We start from the raw sequence: 12253 nt of genomic DNA on the forward strand, positions 1-12253 counted from the left end.
TTTCATCTTGGTTTGATGAGTGCTTGGTGTGCTGTGGATCTGGACCTGAGAGTTTGGTTTCAATCAAAATAAGTAGCTATTTGTTTCTGTAGCTGTTTTATATTGTAGCATGTAGCTATGCAGCATGCAGTGTCCCTCATGCAATTACACCACAGCGATGCTCCCGTGACATAAATTAAGGCTCGAAGTGCAAGACTGCACATCAATTATTTTTAATGCTGCACTGTCTCTCATGCGCAATTGGTATACTATGGTGTATTATTTAGAGTGCACCACGGAGTACCTGTAAATTCTATTTTGTTTGTTCCTTGCAGCTGCCAGATGGCACACAACTCTACACACCATCTCTTGTTGAATTTTAAGCAGGTAAATATAATGTTATACAATGTTTTCTCAGTTGCTCTGATTCTTCCCCATGTGCTCACCTCTTTTGATCCTTACATCAATTAGGAATTTATATCCCCTTCCCTCTTTTTGCAGTCCTCAGTAGTTACACCCTTTGCACCAGTGTAGTAAAATGCACTATTAAAGATGGTGCAGAGAAGTATTTAAACAATCGGTTGGCCTGAACTGTTACCACGGAATGTATGATTACAGAACTGAATGTTTGCATCACAACGTCGGCATGCAAGCCTAAATCCAATTGGAAGCAACAACCAGAGTAGTTTCATTGAATCAATGGCTGAATGACATCAGCGTAAATCTCATTGAAGCAATTGTCCATTCCAGTTTGTGTTACCAACTGGATCCAGGACTTGGTCAGCAACAAGTTATCCCCTTGATGATGGTCTCCGATTTCACTTTGTGCATGGGGGCACACTGGTTGCCATGCCAAAATTTCCCTCTGTGAAAATAGGGCGCTTCAGAAATTTTTATAGATATCAATACCTAAACCCCAAATGCTTAACAGCAGGAAGAGCAATTTAGTCAAAATATAAGCCAAGTATCGCGATTTCTTTACAGCTATTTATCTACAATTATTTCTTTAAAAATAATGACATTATATCTCACCTTTGCTCCAATAAGCTCAAGACAAGACAAGTGGCTCTGCTTCTTTCCACTTTATCTGCACAACATCCCTGTGAGGTATTTCACCGTGTGAAATAATGATTGGGCATGTGCATTCATTTTTATTTGGACTCCAGTCTCAGAATTCTAAATTGTCCTCACTTGGAGGAAGGCTGGGCTGGGAAGCCTCATGAACCGTCATAGGCTGAGTTTGGGCCTAGTTGGCTGTGGGTGAAGGGAAAGAGAGCAAAGTGGAAGTGATAAACAACCGGGCACTGGAGCAGATATGGAGGTTTATATTGACTGCTTCAAGTCACACAGAAGCATTATAATAGATTAAAATTAGAGATGGGGTATTCGTACTTGTAGATGAATACGAATATCTCCCCACAAGTGGAAATAATGAGGGCCTGGTTCCATGGAGCCGGACTGTCCACTCACTGTTTGGCCACTGCCGCAGGCGCAGCAGCGCCCTCTTGTCACTCTGTGCTCCGCCATGGATTAGCCATTGTGTGATGTGGAAGAGAGGCTTGTCATCCCGCCTCCAGCCAGGAGTGGCTAATCCATTGCAGAGCATGGCAAGATAGGAAGACACTGCTGCGCCTGTGGCAGAGGCCAAATGGTGAGTGGACGGTCCGGCTCCATGGGGCCAGACCCTCATTATTTCCACTTGTGGGGAGATATTCGTATTTGTCTACGAATACAAATATCCCCATCTCTAATAAAGATCATGTAGTCTATACTGTCTGTCATTGAAAGCCACACTGTTCGTGTTGTAGTACAGTGGTGCCTTGCTTAACGATTACCTCGTTAAACGACGAAGCTGCTTGACGATGAGGTTTTTGCGATCGCTTTGAACGGTTTTCAATGCGTTTCAATGGGCTTTTTTATTTCACTTGACGAGGATTTCGCTCTACAGCGATTTCGATGGAACGGATTATCCTCCTCAAGTGAGGCACCACTGTATTGCTTTTCAGCAGCTATTTTTATTTTATCTATTCCTACACATCTTCGGTTGCTTACTTTGGAAATTTTCACTCAGAATTCTAAAAGAGCAAATGTCTGGTTGTTCAGGGAGACCCGCTTTGCACATATGCTGTGTGCTGGTTATTCTGCTTTTGAAGGCAGTAAGTTTTACTGTTTTATTACTGAGGTTTACTCTGTGTTCTGTTTCATGACCTCCAGCCAGCAAACATGAGCTGGGCTGAAGGGCCATCTTTCTTCAACATAGCAAAAGGCACCTGCCCTTGTGGTTGCTGGGAGTTTTTTTTCCAAAGGATAACTCATAAAATATATAAATATAACACACACACAAAATCAAATTCAAGTCAAACAATAGAAAAATAAAACCAGAATATGACCAGCAGTGCCCCCAAAGTTTTAAAAATACTGAAATATATTTTCTAGAATTGAAAAAGCAAGTAAAAGAGAAATATTTGCACTTGACACTACAGGACCACATGTAAGCAACCAGGTGAGTGTCTCATGCTATCACCAATACGAAATGTGTCACCTTGTCAGATACTTGTAACTATTAACTTTAAAACAACAAGGGTGTAACAAAATTACATTTCAAAAGAAACATCAAATTAAAATAGTTAACTCATTGGTGTAATAAGTAACATTTTCCAGTTAACTTTCAAAAATTACTTTTAAGTACAAAGTTCCTGAAAGCTTCCCCAAACAAAGCAAAGGGAAACCTAGGAAGCTTTGAAACTGAAGGGAGGGAAAATAAGCTTTCAATTAAATCTTACCATGGCTAGGTAATGATGCCATCCTCGTTGTATGACATAAAGTTATGTCATACAATTTCAGTCAGCGGATTTTTTTTTAACATTACAGGTACTACATTGCAACTAGAATTACAAACTACAACGTTACAGTTACTTTAAAACACTGTAATGAATAACAGGAACATATTTCTTTTAGAAAGTAACTTTTAAAGCTCTGGTTTCACCTTGTTTGGCAATATTATAAAGGAAAGTGTTGTATTTATTTATTGTCTAAGGAGTCTTGTTTACCTCTTGATTGTTACCATTTTAATAACATCCTTGAAATAACATGATTGTGAGGACACATGAAAAGCTATGGGAGATCATTAATATGAAGTGGAAACCATTTCAAATGAGGTACAGATAACAAAAGACTTGGCAAAGTGGATTTTTCCACTATAAGAATTACTGCTTTCTACTGAATTCTGCCAGGGTCATTAATTTGCACAAGCGAAGCTTGCCTCATTAAAGATAATTTTTTGCGATAACATATAAAAGCAATAAATATTCAAGCAGTTCAAAAGAAGAAAACTGAACAGGGTACTTTATCTATATGAATATGAATCTTCAATATTGGAATCCTTTGAGACATGTTTTCATGGAAAAACTAGTTGTCTGTCTTTATATATATGAAGACAAAGTAGCATAGTTTATAGAAAGAACCTGTAGATGGGAGTCATCAAGAAACCCGCCTTGCTGAAGGCTTGTTTGCTTTTTTAAAATTTTCTTCAGCAGGCTGCACTAAAGAAGAGAGAAGTCACCATTTCCTTATAGGCAATGGCTTGTCTTTGTCTGCTGGTATTACTCTAAAGCTGCCACAAAAACCAAACCCTTCAATGAAATTTTGCTTCTCTTTTACCTACAAGTCTAGTAGCTTAATGAAATGGATCTGTTGTTAGACTGGACCACCACAGATGACAGGAAGAAATTGAATATATGAGTTATTATCATGTGTGGCAGGTGATTATTAGTCTTAGAGTGTTGTCCAATATCAGATGGAAATAGCAGTGGGAACCCCCACATCATTCGTGTTTCCAGTTGGAAACATGAGCAAGTTAGGGTAAAATCCCTTATGGAGGGAGTATGTGAGTGGGAGGGTAGAGGAAATGTCCATATTATCTGTACTGAGGAAGGCATGGAAACCAGAGCTGCTCTCTGCATTAAGGAGAGTGATTGTATCTGGAAGAAGGGGAGGGGCCAGATTACATCAGATGAAGGCGCGGGGTCCTGAAACACATGATGTTCTGACCCTGTGTTTCTTACACTGTTCCCTTTTGATGTGTCTAATGTGCAGAGACACATGGGAAATGGAGCAGGGGGGGACACAACAGATGTGCTGTAGTCAATTTCATTGAAAGGAGTATTCTGGAACTTCATTACCTGAGGCATTAAATGTGGGTTTGCCAGGTTCCTATAGACAGAAATTTCTCCTTGTTCAGCAATAATTCATTTGAATATGGACCCTGAGAGATTAATGTGATGGCCACGTTAAAAATTTCTCTCAGCAGAAGCAGGTATCAATGACCTGCTGTCAATGAACAACTTTGTTATCACTCCTGTGAAACAGGTGTCAGTGGAACAAGTTGAAAAGATAGCATTTTAACTGTAAGGATCTGAGTCAACCTATGCTGCTGTGTTTTCTTAGAGCTGACAGTAACAACCATGAGAAAGGAGGGCTATATGAAGTCTTCCTCAAAATATGGCTATCTTTCTTTATTCATATTAGAGCACTGCATAATTTAAAATTATGGATATATATGAAATATAGGTGAAATTCAAAAAAAATTAACATGTCAAGATAATTAGACTATTTTAACCAGATGGGGTTATTTTCTTCGTGTTATCTCATCCATTTGTGCTGCAATGATTAAATTTCTCCACAGTCACAGAAAATGTGTCCTGTATCCAAATAGCTCCATTTTACTTAATTATTCTTTGATCTTCCTACTTCACTTCTAAGTCTATCAAGTGACTTCCAGATGGTCCAGCAAGAATCTTGTATGTTTATGTATGCAACATTGTATTTCTGTTCAGTCAGTTCTGGATTTATGTGCAAAGCACACCTTAGCTTTTGAATCCATCTCAGGAGGCTGTTCACATTTTTGAGAATGTTGCAGGGACGATAATGCAAAAGCCTTTACTGATATGTTTCAGATTTGTGAACTTTTATTCTACCCGCAGCCCCCAATCATGGAATGTGCCTGCCCTCCAAGGAGGATTCAAGAAAGAAAGTTGGTCACAAACATAAAAAGTATGCACTTTCAGAAATGTTGTATGAATGAGTATCATTAGAAATACAGTATAAATGATTTAGTTGTAACAATGACCTAAAGATACATTAATGCAAGCATGGTCACGTATGCCTCTCAGGTAATTTGGCCTTCTAGTCTCCTGTAATAAATCATATTGAAAAGATAGAGGGGTTAGATTTTCAGAGCCATGCTGATGGCTACTTATTGTAGGCTGGGGGCCAGCCTGATAGACTGGCTATTACTGAAGGCTGGGAGCCAAAGAGGCACTTTAGCCATGCCTCCTGGACATTCCCACTATAATTTTTGAACTCCCCCCCTTTGAATGAGAGATTCCCATTCCTCTTCACAGACTTCTTTTGATTCCCTTGCCCTGCTTTCCCTACCGCCGTGAGAGAGTTAGAGAGAGATTGAGAGAGAGAGAGACAGAGAATCTGGAATATTACTCATCAAATGAAGAAGACTTAGTTTAAATGTCATCATCTTAAAATCAACAGTTGTTGTTTGAGATGGTCTAGGTGCTGTGTTTCTGGAAAGAAAATAGTAGTCTTCCATTATTTCCAATTGCAAAAGCAGTAGTAAATTGTTCTTTCTCTGCCACCATGGAGTGAAATGCTATCTTCTGAGAGAACTGAAAAAAACTGATAGCAATGGAAAGGCTGTTTATTCTTCTAGTAGAACTGATTCCAACACCAGCTATTACATTTGGTTATATCAGATGGAGATGGGAGACCCCATGGCGCCTTCTATCAGCTTGCCATGGGGTCAGTCCTCTCCACTGCCCCGCCAAGCTGGAACGTGAATGAACTCCTCTTGCCCTTGAAGTGTCCCTGGAGCTAGAATTTGGTAATTTGGGTCAATGGCAAAACAAGCAAATAAAGCAAAAGCAGCAACTGACTTCTAAAGCAAAGCGCATTGGGAAGATGCACCTTGCTTTCAAGAGGAAGTACACTTCTGGGAGCATTCTACAAATATTGTTACTTGAAAACAAGATGCAGTCTCCCTGTGCACCTTATTTTAAAGGTAAGTTGTGCAGGGAGGTGTGCTTCCATACTGTTAAACTTCAGTAGTACAGTGGCAAATCTGGCAGAGGGAACAGAGAGTGTTTTGGCCCGTGGAAGGTTCAGGTGAGACTATGCAGCTAGCCACAATCAAGTTTCATGTCCTTGATCGTGTCTGACTTGAATTTTGTCCCACCTCCTTTCCAAATTCCTATCCAGTTGCCATGAAATGTGAAATTGAGGTTGGCGGAGGATTTTGCATTATCTTTCATTGACCCCAATTTGTGCAGAGATTATGTACCTGAACAGTAAGGCTTTGATGTACAAGGGGAAGGAATTGCAGTGATAGCCTCCTGATAACGATCTTCCCTTGCCCAGCTCTGCATTTATGTGTGTGCATATATATATATATATATCTGAGAGAGAAAAGCTGCCTAGATGAAAGTAAACATTGCCTGGCAATATAGCAGAGGGATACCAGGTGAGTAGCATCAAATGAAGCTTATTGATTTTTACTGAGCCTTGATGGTGTGCATCCGCAAGAGCGGAAGCTTCATTTAAACACTTTGGCACCACAGTAATTAAAGAGAGTCTGAGACCGGTTGCACAACAAGCCATAGATGGTTCCTTGGGAGATGCTTTCCTTTTTCAGGGTGGGCTAGAGCCAAGCACCAGATACTGTTATATAACATACGTAAAATAAAAAATACAAAAAAAAAAAAGAAGAAGAAGACTGTGGTGTGCAATAATAAAGCAGCAGGTTCCTGTCTTGATGAATACAAAAGTTGCTCTGCAGATACTTTTCTGGTGCCTGTGAAAAGGGTAGATCAATTTCCTTCCCTATGCTGGCACACCATCTGGTATGTCTCACTGCGAGGAGGAGCCTGGGCACTTGGACATTTTGATGCTGATATTTATACGGCTTGTTTCCCCTTTCTTCCTTCTTTTTGCACAAAATTGCACAGTAATATTTCTCTCAACCCTGTAAAACAGTGGTTCTTAACCTTGGGTTACTAAGGTGTTTTTGGACTGCAACTCCCAGAAGCCTTCACCACCAGCTGTGCTGGCTGGGGTTTCTGGGAGTTGCAGTTCAAATACACTTGAGTAACCCAAGGTTAAGAAACACTGCTGTAGAACAATGACAATAATAATCAACCCATAAAACAGGATATAAGGGGACTGACTTTATGTGACGTGCAGAAAGTATGAGACACTTCGTGTTTGTTAATGGCGCTATTGCTTTCGTTTGAGAGAAGCTTGGTGAAGACATGTATACATATTTGTGTGTCTGCTTTTATAGCAGTGGCCTTAAAGCTGCTCCATTGTCTCATTCCTGTTGCCAGGTTTGGCTGGCAAAATAGGGGCAGTGCTGAGTGAGGCAGATTTCACAGAAACGCCTGCGTACTTGAAGACTTTTCTCAGTAGATGGTGCTCTTCCCCCAAAGTCTGCTTAAGAGTCAATTAGCCACCAATCTGGGGCGAGGGGAGACTGATCTGCAGGAGATCGTGGCTCCCTGAGGAAGCATATAAACAGAATTTTGACTGCATGTGCCTCATTTTAAAAAAATCCACAGTGCTGCTTTCTCGTGTTCCTGTACAACATATTTAGAATTCTTATGGGGCTTTCTTTATTCCTTTCCAGAGGTCTCCTATTGGACTGTATGTGAATATTTTGATGTTTGTCTTATACTCGATCTACAAAGCCATTTTAGAATTATATTGCTTGGGCTTTGAGCAAAGTTTGACACATGGCTGGTAATCTCTACCTCTGTTTCTAGGTCTGTGCTAAAAATGTGTGTCCATTTCATTCCGCTCTTTTGTATCATTTCCATGGAGGGATTCTGGTAATTATAATTTTGTGAAGGATTCAGTGTAAACCCTTCCCATTGGAGAATTATAGTGGTGCCTCGCTAGACAGTTACCCCACATGACAGGTTTTTTTTGCTAGACACTGGCTTTTTGCGATCACTATAGCGATTCGCAAAACAGTGATTCCTATAGGGGAATTTCGCTTGACAATGTTTGGTCCCTGCTTCGCAAACCGATTTTCGCTAGATGACGATTTTGACAGCTGCCTCCGTGCTCGCAAACAGGTGTTTTCGGGACCTAAGCTTTGCAAGACTTGATTTAAACAGCTGATTGGCGGTTCGCAAAGCAGCTTTCCTATGGCCGATCTTCGCTAGACAAGGATGATTCTTCCCCATTGGAATGCATTAAACAGGTTTCAATGCATTCCAATGGGGAAATGCTTTTCGCTAAACAATGATTTCGCTAAACAGCGATTTCAGTGAAATGGATTATCATCGTCTAGCGAGGCACCACTGTACAATTCCCAATGTTGTCCAGTGATGGAGACTGAATAGTTGTTAAAGCCATTCATGTCTTGTGTGCACTTGTGTCAAGAGTCTTGCTCAAATGCTTGATCATTTAAAGATTAAAAGGCTGTGGTTTTTAATTAATTTATTTATTTGTACGATCAACAGATCAGATGTGAATAACACAGAACAATTGCATAAGAATAAATAGAATCAACACAACTACAATATACATTATGTGTTGTTTATTTTGTTTTGTTTTGTTTATATCTCACCTTTTTCCCTTGCAGAGATCTGATTTGGCCACACTGACACATGCCTTAGTTATATCCCACCTGGATTCCTGTAAAGCACTTTACATGGGCTGCCTATGGAAAGTGTCAGGAAGCTTCAGTGGGAAGCTGGGAAGTGCGAAGACCTGTTTGACTGAAAAACAAACCAGAATGAACCACCAGTTCAGTGGTTTGTGCCCATCACTGCTTGCAAATATGCTGGCATGTTTTCTGAGATGCCAGCATCTGTTCAAAGAGCCACTTTGCAGCCCTATATATTTATGTAACATCCTTCTTTATGGTTTGGCTTTAAACAATTAATTGTTCAAACACTACTCCCAATTTTGGAAAGCTTTCCCAGGCAGTTGCAACAGCTGAGATTTATTTTCTCCAATTTAATTTTAATTGAATGTACTGCTACGGAAACGTTTACACAAATAAATAAGAACACTAAAACAGCCTGAGTTTTGTGTCACTGTTTCTTGGGTAAGCATCTCTTTGAGACTCCCTGAATGTCACCAGCCCAATCCTCCTCTCTGTCTCAATTAGCAGCTCCATGTGTATTGTCACACCGAGCTCTCTGGCCAAAGGAGTTTGCAGTTCTACTGATGTCAGTCTGTGAGAAGCAGTTACTCCCAGTGTCTGGTGCTCACAGCAGATATACGGTGCTTGCCAGGGATCTATGTTATTGGCAACAGCAAATATCAAAACTTGCACAAAAGGAAAAATATTCCAAACCTACAACATATCAGGCTAACCTGCAGACAAAATATGGCAATATCTTAACCTCATTTTCATTAGGGCCATAAGTTCTTACTTGTGCATGAAAAAGGGAAATCATAACTTTCTTTTTTCTCTGGCTGCCTGTGAGAAGACAAGATATTTTCTGCCATTCTTCATAGATATTTTGTATTTGTGAGAAAGATTTAGTGCACCTTGCATAGATGAATTAAATGGTGGGCGGAGGGCGTGGTGGACTGTGGTTCTTTGGCGCACCCAGTCGCAGCGGAATTAGCGGAATTAGCGTGCCTCGGACTCCAACTTCCCCCCGCCCCGTGGTCCTGCCGTGTCGTGATTGGCCGAAAGGAGAAGGCGCGCGCGGGACGGAGGGGAAAAGAAGAGGCCCATATCTGGCGAGCACGCCCCCCTCCTCGAGCTGCTCGAGCTGCTGCGCGAGGAGTTCACGCTGCGCCCCGGTTGCATTGCACGGGTAAGGGAGCCCGCCTGCTTGCCTCCCCTTCGCTGGTGGGGAGCAAGGGGCCCGGGAAGGAGGGGGGAATGGGGCGGTGGCGGCGAGAGGGGCGGGCAGGTAGGTAAGGAGGCGGCTTGGCCCGGGCGGGAGCGAGGGTGGGCGGGAAGAGAGAAAGCCGGACTCTGCTGAGGTGGGGGGGAGAGGCCTTCGGCGATCGGGGTGCGCGGAGGGGTGTGTGTGTGTGTGTGTGTGTGTGTGTGTGTGTGTGTGTGTGTGTGGACTGGAAAGGAAGGCTTGCAAGGCTCGGGCCAGGCGAGCCACCCACCCTCCCCCTCCGTCCATCCATCCCACCCTCCTCAAGGAAAGGGTGCGGTAAACTTTGGATATACTTACCACTTCCATGTCACTTTACAGTGGTATAAGGACCATAAACTACAATCAAATACCCCTGAAATGTCCAAGAAAAGAAAAGTTGATGCAGAGGGAAGGCAATTTCAGGAGAGATGGGAAAGTGAATACATGTTTGCGATTACTAGAGACAAGCTGCTATGTCTTATTTGCTATGAGGCAGTGGCAGTGATGAAGGAATACAATTTACGCCGGCACTTTGAGACCAAACATGGAGCCCAATTTGCTAACTTTAGCCACCAGGAAAAGCAACAAAAGGTCAAAGAATTAAAAGGTAGCCTGCATTCTCAACTGAATATTTTTTCAAAAATGACAGCAAAAAATGATGCAGCAGTGAAAGCCAGCTATCTTGTGGCTGAAGAAATTGCGCGAGCTTCAAAGTGCTTTTCAGAAGGTGCATTTGTAAAGAAGTGTATGCTGAAGGTGTGTGAACAGGTGTGCCCTGAGCAGAGACAGGCTTTTGACAATGTCAGTTTGTCAAGAAACACCATCACAGACCGAGTCAGGGACCTAGCCTGTAATCTTAAAACAAAGTTGGCTGAAGAGGCATGCAGTTATGTGGCATTTTCATTAGCTGTTGATGAAAGCACTGACAATACTGATACAGCTCATCTAGCTATTTTTGTAAGAGGTGTGAAGGAAGACTTGTCTGTCAGTGAGGAGCTCTTGGATGTTGTCGCCATGTATGGGACAACAACTGGGAGGGACATCTTCAATGCAGTGGAAGAATCCGTAAATAAAATGAAATTACCTTGGGAAAAGTTGGTGGGACTAACTACTGATGGCGCACCAGCAATGTGTGGAATGAGAAATGGCTTGGTAGGACTGTTAAAAGAGAAAATGGAAAAAAGTAATTGCCACACGCCGCTGATAACTTATCACTGCATTATCCACCAAGAAGTTCTTTGTGGCAAGGTTCTGCAACTGGATCACATAATGTCCACAGTCACGAAAACAGTGAATTTTCTGCGTGCACGGGGTCTGAATCATCGTCAGTTCCAACAATTTTTGAAGGAGGTGAGCATGGAACATACAGATGTGCCATACCATACAGAAGTAAGGTGGCTGAGTAGGAGCACCGTTCTCAAGAGATTTTTTGAGCTTTTGGAAGAAATTAATCTTTTTATGCAAAGTAAAGGGAAGCCCTTGTCAAAACTGTCAGATCCAAACTGGCTGTGCGATTTTGCCATGTTGTGTGACATAACAGAGCATCTCGCCCAACTGAATCTGAGGCTGCAAGGCCGCAAACAAGTCATAACCTCAATGTATGACGCAATAACAGCTTTCCAGAAGAAACTGCGCCTATGGAAGTCACAGCTTGAAAAAAAAAGTCTTGCCCACTTTCCTAACTGCCAGAGCATTTCAACCTCATTCCCAGGTACTTTTTCATGTGCTCGATTGGGTACCAAAGTGAATCGGCTGATTGACGAATTCAATCGACGCTTTTCTGATTTTAAAGAACAAAACTTAACCTTTACCAGCTTTGCCTATCCCTTCAACATCGATGTTGACAGTGCACCACATCACCTTCAAATGGAATTAATAGAACTTCAGTCCAACAGCAGCCTGAAAGCGAAGTTCCAGGATGCGACAGTCGACGACTTTTACCGTCTCCTCCCCCCTGCTTTGATGCCACAGCTCCGACTTCAAGCTGCACGTGTTCTGTCCATGTTTGGGAGCACTTATCTATGTGAACAGATGTTTTCAGTCATGAATCTGAACAAGACCAAGCTCAGATCACGCATCACTGATGATAACCTCCATGCTGTTTTGCGGATTGCTACAGCACAAGACCTAACGCCAGACATCGATGGACTGACCTTAGGAAATCGATGGCAGCGATCTAGTAAGAAATGTTTAAAAAGTCAGAAAAGTTTAAAAAGTTAAAAAGTTAAAAAAAAAGTTAATGCCTTGTGATTTCCATATGTTTAATAAACAGTGTTTGGCAATATTTGTATACGTACATTATTACAAAAACCAGTAATAATTGAATGCAGTGACATTAATTTATGATAGTAAAGAGTGGACACATACAC

General features: G+C 41.7%; 1 long non-coding RNA gene across 1 annotated transcript; it reads left to right on the forward strand.

Moving 5' to 3' along the window:
• The first annotated feature begins 9793 nt into the window (after positions 1-9793).
• LOC144589535 (uncharacterized) lies at positions 9794-11583 on the forward strand. The gene is made up of 2 exons (XR_013545699.1): positions 9794-9827; positions 10224-11583. It is a non-coding gene; the product is annotated as an uncharacterized LOC144589535 (long non-coding RNA).
• Positions 11584-12253: the final 670 nt, after the last annotated feature.

This window comes from Pogona vitticeps, chromosome 5, assembly GCF_051106095.1.
Source record: "Pogona vitticeps strain Pit_001003342236 chromosome 5, PviZW2.1, whole genome shotgun sequence".
Classification (NCBI taxonomy): Eukaryota; Metazoa; Chordata; class Lepidosauria; order Squamata; family Agamidae; genus Pogona; species Pogona vitticeps.